General features: G+C 32.8%; 1 protein-coding gene across 4 annotated transcripts in view; it reads left to right on the top strand.

Annotated features, from left to right (window-relative positions):
• The window catches only part of LOC150103761 (glutamate receptor U1-like), a 70,016-nt gene that overhangs the window by 14,574 nt on the left and 39,202 nt on the right, over positions 1 to 16,240 (top strand). Inside the window, exon 1 of one of the 4 annotated variants that reach the window (XM_090396760.1) lies at positions 7,834 to 7,913. The exons of the other annotated variants lie outside the window; for them this stretch is intronic. The gene's annotated coding sequence lies outside the window, so the exon portion shown is untranslated. Of the gene's footprint in view, positions 1 to 7,833; positions 7,914 to 16,240 lie in introns of those variants that run through there. 4 annotated transcript variants of the gene reach the window in all.

The following is a 16,240-nucleotide window of genomic DNA, read 5'->3' as shown; positions in this document are numbered from 1 at the left end:
ACCCCCATTTACCCTACTGCTATTTGGTTCTTAGTGACAGAATTGTATTAAGGGATAAAATTACGGATTTATATATCAAGTTCTAAACAGAATAAGTGAGTAAAAAATCTTAAATATTTTTTGCATGCATAATTAACCAGAAATCTATGCTTCCAATAATCTTTTTTACATATATAACTCAAGCAATATTTTGATCTTTCTTAAAGATTCTGCTTAAAGATTCCTTTGTCATCAAATATGACATCTGTACGATCTCGCATAGATGTCATTTCATAGATCTTAAAAGTTCATTACTATTTTTCTTCATTAAATGTTAACTTTTTTTTAGAATAATTAAACAGAATTGCATTAAGGTATTAAATTATGGATTTATATATCAACTTCTGAACAGAATAACTGAGTAAAAATTTCATTGTAGTGTAACTTAAATATGGAAAATATTCCAACGACACCAAGCTTTATTCATTTAGGGTTACAGCTGCATATTTTATTTTGCTGAAATATTATTTACAAGTATATTCACAGAGAAAAATTCGAAACATGAAATTATCTAAAATTATTTCACAAGTTTTAGTTTACACTCTTAATATTTTCCAATGAGAATAATAATAAAAATATGTTCGTTACTCATTGTTTTTTTTTTTTTTTTTGGTTACAGTACATCAAAATAGCTTGTCACGCAAAATAATCTTCAGATGGGATATCATAGGGAGCACAGCTCCATACATATGATACGGTGTTAGTCTCGAAACGACACCATCCCTGTTTAACACTTTCATTGCCAAGCTGAAAATTGGAATTTCGTGTGGTGGCCAATTTTTTTATATTTTTTATATAGTTAGCGACGTCCACGCGATAACGCGTGATCGGCCGTTTGGTGAGAACTCGCATCGCGTGAACGCGCGATATCGTTCATTGCCAAGCTGAAAATTGGAATTTCGTGTGGTGGACAACTTTTTTTTTAATTTTCTTTATTTAGTTAGCGACGTCCACGCGATAACGCGTGATCGGCCGTTTGGTGAGAACTCGCGTCGCGCGATATCGTGTGATTGTCAATGAACGGGTTAACGATTCCGTATATTCTTTTGTCACCAGATATACACAAGCGGTCTTCTGAATACTGTTCATAAATGTCCCAAAATAAAGAATCTTTATCGAATTGTATAAAGTCTTGAAAGTCTCATTTAACCATGGAAGAGTTCAGATGTGTGACTATAATTCTTCCCATTTGCCTTATAGCTGTTAATTCAGTTTCCGAAAATAGTAAATGTTTATCAATGTCGTACATTTTTGGTGATAATTGTTCAGCTACTTCACAGCTAGTAGAGAAAACTTTACCTGCACCGTCTTCTGTTTCATCGATGATTATTTCACTATCTTGGCATTTGAGAATATTACAGTCTCTTATGTACAATTCGTAATCTGCTCTTCTTTGTAAGTATCCGAGAATATCCAACCGGCGGTATAATCTTTCCCATGTGCTTCTCGATAACCACATCACAATGTATGTATCTTCCAAAATAATAATCGATTTCCATCCTTTTAGAGCCATGTGGAGTGTTTTGTCTCGTGCTGTTTTCCTGAAGAAAGAAAATTTCACAGGCTTTTGCGGCTCACTCATCATATTACTTTACTGGACACACGCACGCACGCACGCACGCACGCACACACACACACACACACACACACACACATACACACACGTCCTTCTCTGGCCTGAAAGAACGAACTGCAGTAACTTAAAATATCCACTCAAGTCTTGTTCCTTATAGGATTGTTTACCCTGTCCGTTTCCTTCAAAATGTAACATTTGCACAGATGACCCATATGGACATGTTTTCGCATGTTGGGTTGGATGTGACATTGAACTGATGTTATCCTACTTCGTCACGTCACCAGGGGCAAAGCAAATTCATCTCTGGCCTCGTCTAGGAAATTTTTTCTATAATAAAACTGAGGCATACATTTTTATTTTTTTTAAAAAAACAAACAATACATAAATACAAAGAGCCAATAGACTTCATTTCGGCGATATAAACATTATTCAAATTAAGGGGATATTAAATCCCACATTGTTTTAAAACCGAATAAGAAACTCAAAGATTGGAATCAGAGAGTTTCATGCCGAATATAATAAACTATAAAAGTATCGGCGACTACTAGCGTGAGCTAATGCAAGTAGTCCTAGTACGTAGTACAATCTCAGGCAACTCGTTGCAAAGGTGGGGAAAGTTCTGATAGCTATTAGTAAAATTCCGACTTGTGATGAGTGGTAAAGCTGGTGAAAGTCTTGATCATTACGCAGAATGAATGCTCGCTTATACGTATACTTTTAGAACACATTCATACGCATTTCACTGATGTAACTCTAGTGATGTTATTTATTTCTAAAAAACTTGACACAAACTTGCCTTACAAGATTCTTGAAACTACAAAGACATTATAATTTGCTTTCAAACATTAATGTTGTACTTATTCTTTCACTTCGGGCACATTTAACAAAAATGGATACCACACACAACGGAAACTTTGCTAATGAAGTCCTAATCGTCGTCTGCTTCTGTCACGACTGCAGCGCCTCCTCGCCACAGTACACAGTTTAAAGAGAATTCGCAAGTCTTTGTGACAAAAATCTTTACACTATTCTTGGTATTTTCCATAATGTAAAAACATATTCCCTAGGAAATGGATGCTATTATTACATTATGGTGGGAGATCACTACCCAGACCTGTTTCAGCCTTTTTTGAGGCTTCATCAGTGAGTAGCTAGACCTAATACCAAAGTGTATAGCGAAAAGAACTTATATACTCTGCTATACGAGTTGTCAAACAGGTGCAACCATTAAGTTACTTAAATATAAAGAGCCAGCAGGCTTCATTTCGGCGATATAAACAATATTTAAATTAAGGGGATATTAAATCCCACATTGTTTTAAAACCGAATAAGAAACTCAAAGATGGGAATCAGAGAGTTTCATGCCGAATTCTGTTTTAAAACAATGTGGGATTTAATATTCCCTTAACTTGAATAAACAATACATATATTTTTGAGCATTGATATTAGCACAAAGTCTTTCGTTATGTTTCCAGTATCATGAGTAAGTGCACACTATATCTTCACGTTTGGTCAACCAACATCGTTCATACCAATAACAGGTCTGCCTAATAATTTCGAAAACATTACCTATTTTTCTCTACCTTTGGCGAGTGATATTTGCATGTTGATTGTATCATCCTATCTCTTAGTTTATCCAGAGAAAGGGAACCGACATCTGGTATTTCATTCCACCTATAAGGTGTTTCTATCATGGTATCCCTGACAATAATTCCATATGAAATACAAATTTCTTTAGGAAAGAATTTTGAGGCTTCATCAGAAAGAAATCGTGCATCTATAATCCTAGTCATTTCTGAAATTTCGCTTTTTTTTCTTTTCATCTATATTTGAATGGTTTTCTATTTTCTTCATCCTTATTATGTTAGGTATTTTTTCCATCACAAATAAATAATTATTTATTATTATTTCAACTGAATATTAGGTCTGGTACTGTAATTTTCAACTTAATTCCTCTGTTACAAATTCTAAAGATTACACTTTAGACTGCCATATTTATCTTTTGCATTAGTAAGTGTTGACTAAAGGAAATGAGACAAACAAGGGATTGGACTCTGCATTTGCATTTTCTTGTTAGTAAAGTCACCGTTATCCTGTTCTGTTAATTTCACATTGTAGTGTGAACAGATGGCACTACGACTTGGGGAAATCAACTCGTAAATATTTTTGGCATGCAGAAATAAACAGAAACTTTATTTTTCCAATAATCTTTTACTATGTATTAACAGACCATTGCTATATGATATTATTATTACATAACATACATATATAACACCTCCAGGGAGTCCAAAGACTCATCAAGGGAAGGCACCTGCTCTACAACTCTATGTCCCCACCACTCCACTAACCGCAACTACCTTCATCATCTACACAACCGCCATCTACCGCCGACCAACACCACCACCACTATTTTCACAGACAATCACAAACATCCATGCCCACGGCGGATTCGAACCCACAGCTTTTTGGCTGGAGAGCGGATACGCCAGTCGGCCAACCAGGCCAGCAATATTGTAAGCATAATTCTAATAATGGGTTAATTTATCAGAATTAATATTCTGACACGAGGGCCAACACGTCGGCATTTTTACAACATATATTTTTCAGTTTATCCTACTGATTAATATTGATTCATCCTACTGATTAAACTGATCGGTAGGATTCATCCTACTAATTAGTTTAATTAGTAGGCTTCATGATAGAGTGGGCTACTTTTGGAACTTTAAGACTTTAAAATTAACAAGTGCTTGAAAGTAGGGTTACGATATTTCTTGAAAACAATATATGACATCAATGTCGACCATAAAAAAAAAATTATAAAGAAAAATGAAATGTTTACCTTCAAATAAATATTTATTCACTTTAATTGTATCATTTATATTTTTCAGAGAATGGACTTTCTTTAAAAAAGCGTGTAATTTTTATCAGTTCATGGCCCTCTGAGCATTTCACAACTGAATTCACTTTTTGACATTTAATCCCATTTTGTTTTCATTATTTTGAATATCCCAACGAGTAAATTAACAACATTCGATGTGGGCTTCTGATACGCTTCTATATTTTTTCAATCTGATTGCTTGCGTTTCTCAATTTTACTTTTAGATCTTGCTGTATTATTTTTATAATTGATACCTCATCAAAAACTTTGTCTATTTCAACCACTGCTTTTTCGGAATGAGCGATGGAATTAACAAATTCTGCAGATGCTTCACCGTGTGGGCAGTGAACCTCAAAATCCCAACTTTATTGCATCCAACAAAACTGCTCTGTAGCTTTGAGACTGATTTCTAAATAAGAGATACATTTCTCATAGAATTTCAAAATCTGCTTTCTTTACTTCTCATTCGTTGCCATACAGAGACAACTTTTGTTTGCAAAGCTGTGGGGATGAACTTGTTTTCTCTTCTGCTATTAATTTTCTTTTCATTTCCTTATACTTCAAAGCTACTTCTGTTCTTAAAATTTCATTTTTTTTTTCAAACGTTGACACAGTTTCTTAAAAAATGTGAAGGTTCGCATGCTCAAATGAGTCTAATAATTCACTGAGTGGATTTTCAAAAAAAAAAAAAAAAAAGTCTGATTAGTTTCTGTTAAGAAATTTCACACTGCAAAAGAAAGTAAGATTTCATTCCTACGCAAATTAGAAGAATTCTTTGCAGATGAGGTACCAGAGTTAAACATCCTATAGTATTGTGTGACTATATTTTTTTGTACTCAATGTCTTCAAACTTGCAAATTTCTTTTGGTTTTTCTTCTCTTACTGCCAAAATGTGAAAATTTAAGAACCATTTCCTAAATGTTTCTGCCCATTTCTTGTCGTTACTTTGTACGAACATTAGTTTAACCTGTCTTTTCACCCCCCCCCCCCCAAATTGTATCGGTGTTATCTGCACAGTATGATCCTTTTTTATTATTATTATTATTTTCTATACCAAACTTTTTAAGAGTTTAAGTCACGTTTTGGGATTTTTACAGTCGTACTTTAATTCCAAACTGGTGAACAAACATACTAGTCTGTTGGAGACATCTACAGATATAGTAACAAACTTGTCACAGTTTAATTCATTTTTGTACTTTATCCATTACAAAAGACACAATTACGTTATTAGTTATCACCACTGTCTTTTTTTTTTCTGCCAAAGGAATAGCATGGGTCGTAAAGTTTGAAAAACTTTTGACTGGTAGTCATATGCTTTTAAACTTTTATCATGTACAACTGTGTGAAAAGAAAAGAAAATGTATCTTTTCTTTTTTTTCTTTTTTTTTTTTTTTGTAAACAGCATCGTTAGTTTCTAATATTACTTGCTCTTACAGCCTTTTGATCACCACCCCCTCTCCTTCTGTTCCATTTTTACAGTTATCACCGGTTTGTAATGAGTAATGGAACCAAAAAGAATAGCTGGATTAAGGTGCAAATATTTCGTATAAATTAAATTGCAATACGTTTTTGGTAAAAAGTACAAATTTCCTAAGGACATAGTTAACACTTTCATTGCCAAGCTGAAAATTGGAATTTCGTGTGGTGGCCAAATTTTTTTTATTTTTTTATTTAGTTAGCGACGTCCACGCGATAACGCGTGATCGGATGTTTGGTGCGGACTCGCATCGCGCGATTGGCAATGAACGTGTTAAGGAATTAATGTACAGTGTCTACAGAAAACTATGCAGAGAGACATTTAAGTATGGAATATATCCATCCCGAACTGTGATGGTACGACTCTAAACCAAGTCGTACTATGCTTAGCACCAAGTGATTCAGGAATTCTTGAGACAAATTGGCCCACACCTCCTTCACAGCAAGGATAAGGCCTTGTTTGTTTTTTGGAGAAGAATTTTGAGCATCAATACATCTCCTTATTGCGTCCCAAACGTGTTCTATGGGAATGAGATGCGGGTAGCATGCTGGCCACTCGATTTGATTAATATATCATCAGTCTCCAGAAGCATGTCCACTGCTCGTGTACGATGTAGTGTGACATTGTCATCCATCAAAATTGATTCTTCACCTACAGCACCAAACATGACTTTGAAGAACTTCGTTGCAATATCGTTCACCAGTTATAGTCCCTTTTTTCAGAACTTGCTCGGTTCGTCCATTAAGCATAATACCTTCTCACACTACGACCCCAGCACCGCCGTATCTATCATTTCCAAGAATATTCTTGCGATGGTAAGCAGTACCACTTTTACGCCAGATCAAGTGTCGTCTAGAATCGTAGGAAAGGCTAAAACGGCTCTCATATGTAAACAGTGCTTTAGCCCATTGGCATCTTGTCCAAATTGTGTGGATACAGCACTACATGCTCTATGGTGAGCTTTGGTTCAAGGGAGGGAAAATACCGGCCTTCGGGTGTATTGGCCTGCATGTCGCAGATTGCTTGCCACAGTTTGTCGAGATATCTGTACTTATCCCTGTGCTTGAATGGAGTCGACTTGCATGGTGACCTGCCGTGGTGCGGCAATTATGCTTTGTTGTTCCGATAAAATAATTAATAGACGGTAACAGTATCCTTGAGATAGAAGACGAAACTTTCCATTTTGCGTTTCTTCAAACGTTCAAACAGAACGTCTATTTAACATCTCCTTTTATTTACTATTCGCTTGTTGCTAAGATCCCCTTTTTCGGAATCCTCTTTTAATTTATTCTGACTATCAAATTTCTAAAAACTTTCCAAAAACAACATTCTCTGGTCTGTGTTCTCGAACTTCTATTCTCTCTCTCTCTCTCATGGTTTCTTTTGTTACCCAGATACCGTACGCTCTATCTGTCCGATATCAATTACCCATCAATCTCTTTGGTGAGCATGCGCACTTGTTCCACTAAGCGAGAAGATAGTAATAACTGCCACGTCCTTGGCGAAAACAGCTCTTTACGACGAACTACAGATATCACTATGTACTTAACAACTATGAATTACTTAGAGCTGATTTTGGCATAAATCCAAGGCCGTATTCATGAGTGCGCGAACTGTGCGGTGGCACAGGACCCCATCAAAGCTCAAAAAATTGAAAAAAGAAAATCAATTAACTTTTTAAAATTATTATATAAATTAATATTGTAATTGTTATATAAAAATATTATTATATAAATATATGTATATACTTTTACAACCAACTATTGTTGTTAGAGTAAGTGAAATAAGATCGTAGCGCTAGAGCGGTAGTATTTGAAACTACTCTGAGGTATATAACAATATCGTACATCATAGTGTTAAACAGGGAAACGTGCATTTTAAAACAGGTGTTTTTAATAATTTAAAGGAGTTTTTTTTATTTTAGTTTATGATTTTATGAACAAGTAAGTATATCAACGTACTGTCATGGCAATTTTTTTATGTGACATTACTTGCAAAACATCTTAAAAATATATTTTGTAAACTGGTTTTAGGTTATCCGACATCAGAATTTTTCTTCAATAGCAGTTTTCAATCTATATTAGATTTTTTTATTTTCTAATATTATCTATTTTAGATATATTTGTTTATCAGGTAAGTAATTTTATTTTAATTTATTAACTTATTTTATAATTAGATCTATCGTATTTAATTCTAGAGTATGACTAGTCGTGAGAGAGATTATTATGGAAGAAAATACCCAAGTGGGCATGAAAAACGAAAGCGAAAACAAGAAAAAGAAGCGGCTGAGGAACGTCAAAGAAATTCACTGTTTAAATTTATGAAGTTGAACTCATCTATTTGTTCATATATATCAGTTGATAACGGGGGTTCTGAATTAACTACAAACAGTTCTTCGGCTTCAATATTAATTAATTTATTAGAGTAAGTGAAATAAGGAAGCGGAGAACATGACGCGTTTGGTCAAACAATTAGTATTGAAGATCCTAAAAATGAGACACCAGAGGAAGGTGAACTATTTACTATTGATGATCCAACAACATGGCCCAAAATTTTGAACAACGCAACACTAACACAAGTTGTACAACGTGGTTGAACAACTTGTGTTAGTACACGGTTGTGCACCGTACACAATAGTGCACGAAGACGGTTGTGCAAGAAGACGGTTGTACACTGTCTCCTCCGACTGAAAATGATTTTCCAAAAGATGACAACAAGAGGTGTTTTTCCACAGCTCACTATGTTAGGACAATTGCAAACGGAGAGAAGCAAAACAGAAGATGGCTTGTATATTCAAACTTTTCCAAATCTGTTTTTTGTTTTTGTTGCAAATTATTTTCTTCTGATGATAATTTTTTATCTAATAATGGCTTTTCTGACTGGCGACATGTAAGTGAAAGATTAAAGTCGCACGAACGAAATCCAGTGCACATGAAATGCATGTATTCATGGACACAAATGGAATGTAATTTAAAAAATCACAATACAGTTGATCAGGCAAATCAAAATGTCATAACATTTGAAGCAGAACGGTTAAGAAATGTTTTAAGACGAATAGTAGCAGCAATTCTTTTATTTATCCGAACATAATTTAGCTTTTAGAGGTACACAGCCCATAATGGTAATTTTTTTGAAATGATAGAATTAATTGCAGAATTTGATCCACTTTTAAAAGATCATTTAATGCGATGTTCGGAAAAAAAATTATAGGTAAGAAACAAAATTCGTATCTATCACCCATTGTGCAAAATGAATTAATTGTTGATATGGGAACCAAAATTCAACAAAATATTGTAAAAATGATACGACAATAATTCTCGATTGTACTCCTGATGTAAGTCATCAGGAACAAATTTCAGTAATTTTTAGATTTTTACGTATATTTGAAGCAGATATTGAAATTTCTGAACACTTCTTGACGTTTTTAACAACTAATGACACTACTGGTAAATGTATATCTGAAAATATAAAATCACTTTTGAATAAATTAAATCTTAAATTGTCAGATTGTAGAGGGCAAGGGTATGATAACGGAGTGAATATGAAAGGAATAAGGGAGTTCGTGCTCGCATTTTAAATGAAAACGAAAAGGCATTTTATACTCCTTGCGCCTGTCATAATTTAAATTTAATTTTTGGGGATGTCACAAAATCATCAATTATAGCAATAGATTTTTTTAATGTTATACAAAAAATATATACATTATCTTCTACCTCAACTTCACGTTGGGACATATTAAAGAAACTTGTTAAACAATTAACTCCAAAACCGTTATGTGATACAAGATGGGAATATAGAATAGAACCAGTTAGATCTGTGCGTTTTCAAATTCCAGAATTTTGAAATGCACTAAAAGAATTATTTAAAACTGCATCAGATAATACTGTCAAAGTAGAAGTGGTTTCAATATATGAACAAATAGATCCATTTGAGTTTATACTAAGCCTTGTAATTTGGTATGAGCTTTTGTCAAAAGTTAATTAAGTAAGTAAAGTATTACAAAATGCAAAAATTCCCATTGACGGAGCAACTAAGCATATTAAAGAGTTAGTAGAGTACTTTGAAGAGCAGAGAATATCAGGATTTGATAGCTGTTTTGAGATTGCTAAAGAACTCTTAAATCTATTAGAAATAGAAATTAAATTTAAAGAAAGTCGAGTACATCTTAGAAAAGTATTTTTTGATTATGAAGCACCTGATGAATCACAAATAGGTGATAACAAAGATAATTTTAGGATAAATTTCTTTTTTGTAATTTTAGATACTGCTGTACGATCTGTCAAAAAAATATATGAATTGTATGAATTTCACTAAAAATCATTTGAATTTCTTTATGATATGAAATTAATAAGAAAAATGACAGAAAACGAATTAAAATTTTGCTGCAAATAGCTGTATCAAAAATTAAATACGGATATTGATGAATCTGAATTTAACAATGAATTAATTATTTTTAGAAATATTGTTCCAGAAGATGCCCATTAAAATTTAAAAATTCATAATTGCAAATAAGTTGTCGGATATTTATCCAAATAATACTACGACATTTGAAATATTATTGACCAGTCCAGTTACGGTCGCATCAGCAGAAAGGTCATTTTCCAAATTAAAATTAATAAAAACCTATTTGCGATCTTCTATGTCTCAAGAACGTTTGTCGTCTCTGGCAATAATATCTATGGAGCATGAAATTGCAAAAAATTGAATTTTGATAGCGTTATAAATGATTTTATTAATAAGCGCATTAGGTTAAATAAAATTTAATATATTAAGATTTCTTTTAAATCTTATAAGTTGTTATATATACCGGGTGATTATGAAATAACGTCAAGTGTTCAGAGCCCTCTAGCGAGTAATGTATTGGACGAAACACACCAATAATCGGTAGACGCACACAGTGGAACATGGGGATTCGATTTAACAGAAAAAAAAAGTACCAAGAGTACCATTTGCCATTTAGTCGTTCATTAGTCATACCTACTAAAATTAATTTGGTAGCGCCAAAATTTCCCCTGTTGGCGACTTTTGGTACTATTTTTTTCCCGTTAAATCGAATCCTCAAGTTCCACTGTGTATACGTCTACCGAATATTGGTGTGTTTCGTCCAATGCATTACTCGCCAGAGGGCTCTGAACACTTGACGTTATTTTAAAATCATCTGGTATATTTCATTCTTTATAGTAAAAAAAGGATATTTTTTCATATTTTATATTATTATTTATATTCTGGCATATTTATATGATATGTGTACTTACATAATAAAATAATATATCATGTATTATTTTATTATGGTACTGATGCTAAAGAGCATACTTGTTTATTTATGTGAATAAATATTTTTCATATTTGATTTAATTAATTAATTAACAAGCTATTCTTCCATTTAAAATTTCCATAAATGTTACTGATTTTCATGGGCTCCGCTTTTCTATTTCGCACAGGGCCCGCAAAATGTAGAAACGGCCCTGCATAAGTCCAAAACAGCCATAAGTTGAATTTATTCCGTAGGCATAAGTGCTTTTAAAGAACCTAAAAACTGTCTATTGAACCCAATTGAAATGACGTAACAAATTTTAATATAGATTAGTAGTAGGGGTGGCGGTTCTGACAAGATCAAGATCAAGATAAGATAAGGAATCGTGACGTGATTGGTTGATGACGTCATTGTGTGCATGGCTTCATGGGTGTGGAATGTTTGGAATTTCCCTGTGGGCATATGTGTCACTGACTTCAGTTGTTGTGTTTTGGTTCACGTATGGGATTATGGGTGATGGTAGAGATAAGGATTCGTGTTGTGATTGGTGGGACACTTTAAACCAAATGCTTCCGGTGTGCATGGCTTCATGGGTGTGGAATGTTTGGAATTTCCCTGGTAGCATATGTGGTCACTGGCTTCAGTTCTTGTGTTTTGGTTCGCGTATGGAATTATGGGTGATGGTAGAGATAAGGATTCGTGCTGTGGGTGTGTGTTGTTTTCAGATGTAGATAAGTGACGTCATTTGTTATTTGTAAATAAATGTCGTCATTTGTAAATAAGTGACGTTGTTGTTTTGAATGGAAAGGATGATATTAGTGGATAAGAAATTGTGTCGTGATTGGTCGGACACTTTAAACAAGATCAAGATCAAGATTAGATAAGGAATCGTGACGCGAATGTTTGTTGTTAGTTGTAAATAAGTGACGTTATTGTTTTGAATGGTAAGGATGATTTTAGTGGTTAAGTAATCGTGTCGTGATTGGTGGGACACTTCTGACAAGATCAAGATAACATTAGGATTCGTGACGTGAATGTTTGTTGTTATTGAGTTTGGAATGATAATTTAATTTAACTATATTCTATGTCACACAAACATACATTTTTTTTTCTTCTATAGATGGTTGTACTAATTTTCCAATACATTTTGGGTATTTCTTTCCTGTTAAAGTGTGGGAATTCTTAGAGAAAGTCGTGATGTCGTGATGGCACTCGTGTTTCGATCTTTTCTGAATAATTAATTATATACTTAAAGTACCTGTCCTTAAACACACACACACACACACACACATACACATTAGACATAAAATATCGCTAATGTGTCCATGTTGATACTCTAATATATACTCAATGATTATTCTTATGGAAAAAAAAACTATTCAGTATTAGAATTACGTTTACCAAACAACATGCGATCAGTTATGTTTAAGTTAAAAAAGTACTTACAGCTTTCCAGATGACTCTTCGAAATACGAATATTCCCAAATAGTTCAATTTTATATCCACAACACAACACAAACACAAAATCCACAAAGAATGAAATTTCTGTAAATACTGTAACCTGAACTAGTTACTTCATCCTTTAGATTACGGAGCGTAGATGATGAGGTTTCGTCATTGCAATATCACCCAGCGAGCACTTTTCTTCAAAGGGGATGACATGAGTCACACCGTAAATTGGGGTATTGTTCAAAAGGTAGCATTTCCTCAAGTTTGGATATTTCTCAAATACTTACATATGACTAAGGGATTAGTATCCGCATGTTTGAATGAAAATTATTCGTTCTTCGTTACCGTCGGCATTCATTGGTGTAGTAAATTAATGCTTACATTTAATGTTAATTTAGATTGCTGTTAGAGTATGGAATTCAGACAAGTGAAATTATTATTATTTTTTTTTTCAAATTGATTGGTTATTTTCTGTATTTTACTTTTACAGGTCATAATCTAACAGAATAACTGAGCAGAATTAATAAATATATAAAGTATATGTGAATTTATTTCCAACACTGAATATTTCTCATTAAGTCTTTTCTTAAATTGCCCAACTTGGTGGGAAAGTCTATGTGCCGTTTTGTTTAGGGTAAGTTATTTCCGGTTTCGAATTCCGATTCCATACCGAATTCCGAGTATGGAATTCTGACAAGTGAAATTATTTTTTTTTTTCAAATTGATTCGTTATTTTCTGTATTTTACTTTTACAGGTCATATTCTAACAGAATAAATGAGCAGAATTAATAAATATATAAAGTATATGTGAATTTATTTCCAACACTGAATATTTCTCATTAAGTCTTTTCTTAAATTTGCCCAACTTGGTGGGAAAGTCTATGCGCCGTTTTGTTTAGGGTATGTGTTATTTTCCGGTTTCGAATTCTGATTGCTGTTAGATTATGGAATTCTGATAAGTGAAATTATTATTTTTTTTTTTCAAACTGAAAAGAGTTTTCATTATAGGTTACTGTGCCTAACATATATTCACACCACAAAACACACAAAACATAGGAGTTGATAGATATTTCTGTAAATAACCAGAAAAGCTAGTGGACTACTTAATTTACTTTAGTATCCGTTTGGTTCTCTGTATTTATCTTTCCCATGGGTGTCCATCCTTGGTTGGAAAGTCTATGCGCTGTTTTGTTTAGGGTAAGTGTTATTTCCGGTTTCGAATTCCGATTGCTGTTAGAGTATGGAATTAAGAAAAGTGAAATTTTTATTATTTTTTTTTCAATTGATTCGTTATTTTCTGTATTTTACTTTTACAGGTCATATTCTAACAGAATAACTGAGCAGAATTAATAAATATATAAAGTATATGAGAATTTATTTTCCAACACTGTATATTTCTGATTAAGTCTTACCTTTTATGGTATCTATCTTATCCATTCGCCTTTTGCTGTATGTAGGTGAGAAATTGTATGTTTTATTTTGAACTCTTGGTTTCCGTTGGGAAATTACCAATATAACTATTAATTTTACCTTCGATTCCTTGTGCTCTTAACCTATTTCTGTAAGTAGAATTTATTTGTGAATTATTTTCCCACACTGTTAATTTTCATTCATTAATCTTGTTTGTAGATAACGAACAAATAAGTCTTTTAATTCAATGAATCAAAAAAAAATTCTCTCTTTACTTTGTGGCATGAAATTTCACAAAAAAAAAATGTTATCTTCCTTCTTAAATTTGTATAACACATATACGACACCCAATTTGTTCATTTAAATTTACACATTTTATTGAACGAAATATTATTTACAAATTGTATTTACTGAATCTAACAATACAGAAAATAAATAAATTGAAAAATACATCAACGGTTCTTCCATGGTTGTGGAATTGCCATCGTATGGTTTTGACAATGTGACTCTCATCTGAAAGTTAATTTTTCGTTTGGCATACGTTGGGAATTTCTTACTATAGTAAAATTAAGGGTTGTGTATTTATTTCTTTGAAACCAATAAGTATACTTCAGAGAATTATTAAAAGCACAGAATCTTTCGTTATGCTTCCAAAAGCATTTAAAAGTACACGTTATGTTTTGACGTTTCGGGCATCCAATTTCATTTAAATCAAGAACAGGCCTCCCTATTAACTTTGTTAATGTTTTTGATTTTTTCTTCCTTTGGCAAGTAATATATGATATTTGCATGTTGATTCTATCATCCAATCTCTTAGTTTGTCCAAAGCCAGTGAACCAATTTCCCACTTCAGCTGATGGTTATATTTTATTAACCAAGAATTCTGTTTTTTAACTCTTTCAGGTAATTCTTTCCAACTACAAGGTGATTTTGTCACTGCATATCTTACACTAATTCCATCAGAAATACAAATTTCTTTAGAAAATAAATTTGATCTCTTATTCAACAAAAATTGTACATCAATTATCCCAATGATAACTGAAAATTCGTATTTTTCACCCACTGTCGATTTTTCATACTCGTTTTCCTTCATTCTTCTTCTTCGATTACTTCAAATGGCACCACAAATAAATAGTTATTTATTATTATTTCATTGATTATTAGCTCTGATCGTATACATTATGGTAACATTCGTTTACAAAATTCTAAACAATTAGAACTTTTCACAAAGAAACTTTCAATGAATTTGTGGCTCACCCATTATTTTGCATTACCAAACAGAAATCACAAAACAGCAGTTGCAGTAGATGAATGATTACCTTAAGTCCAAAGTCACTCGACTCTCTGGTATTTTCTTATAGTACTGTTTACACTCACCATCCCCTACCCTGACCGTTCCTTCAAAAATGAACCTTTTGCGCAGATGACTCAACGACATGTTTTCACATGCTGTTGGATATACTGTTGGGGTGTTTTTATCTTACTTTGTGTAGGGAAAGGTAAAATGTGTATATGTGTTATCTGTAGAGTACAAACATTTTCTCTATGCCAAACTTTAAAGAAGTGTTAAACTCACGTTTTGTTGGTTTAATTAGGTGCTTCTCTCTTTCTCTCTCTCTCTCTCACTCTCTGTAAAAATAACCAAATTCTAACAGTTCGGATTTTCGATTATGTGAACGATTTGTTTTCTGATAACTCAAATAATGTCAATAGGTAGCATTAGACAATTTCTAAAATAATCAATACATGGATTTTCGTTTTCAACACTTTTTTTTCGTGTTCTGGCATTAATTTCACAGTTGTGATTTTTTTAAATAATTAAACAGAATTGCATTAAGATATAAAGTTGTGGATTTAAATATCAAGATCTAATCAGAATAACTGAGTAAAAATTCACTGTGGAAAAACACAACAACAAAAACACACTCTTTGTTCATTTAAGTTTACAAATGCATATTTTGTTTTGCTGAAATACTATTTACAAGTATATTCACTGAGAAAAATTCGAAACATGTAATTACCTAAAAATATTTCACAATATTTAGTTTAGACTCTTAACATTTTCTAATGAGTTCAATGAATAAAATTTTTGTTACTCACTGTTTCTTGGTTACATTACATTAAAATAGCTGGTCATGCAAAAGAATTTTTAAATCA

The sequence above is a fragment of the Typopeltis vanoorti genome, chromosome 8, assembly GCF_054136105.1.
Source record: "Typopeltis vanoorti isolate ZY-2024b chromosome 8, IOZ_Tvanoo_1.0, whole genome shotgun sequence".
Taxonomy (NCBI): Eukaryota; Metazoa; Arthropoda; class Arachnida; order Uropygi; family Thelyphonidae; genus Typopeltis; species Typopeltis vanoorti.
The sequence above is the reverse complement of the archived record's forward strand: the minus strand, read 5'-3'. Positions and strand labels throughout refer to the sequence as shown.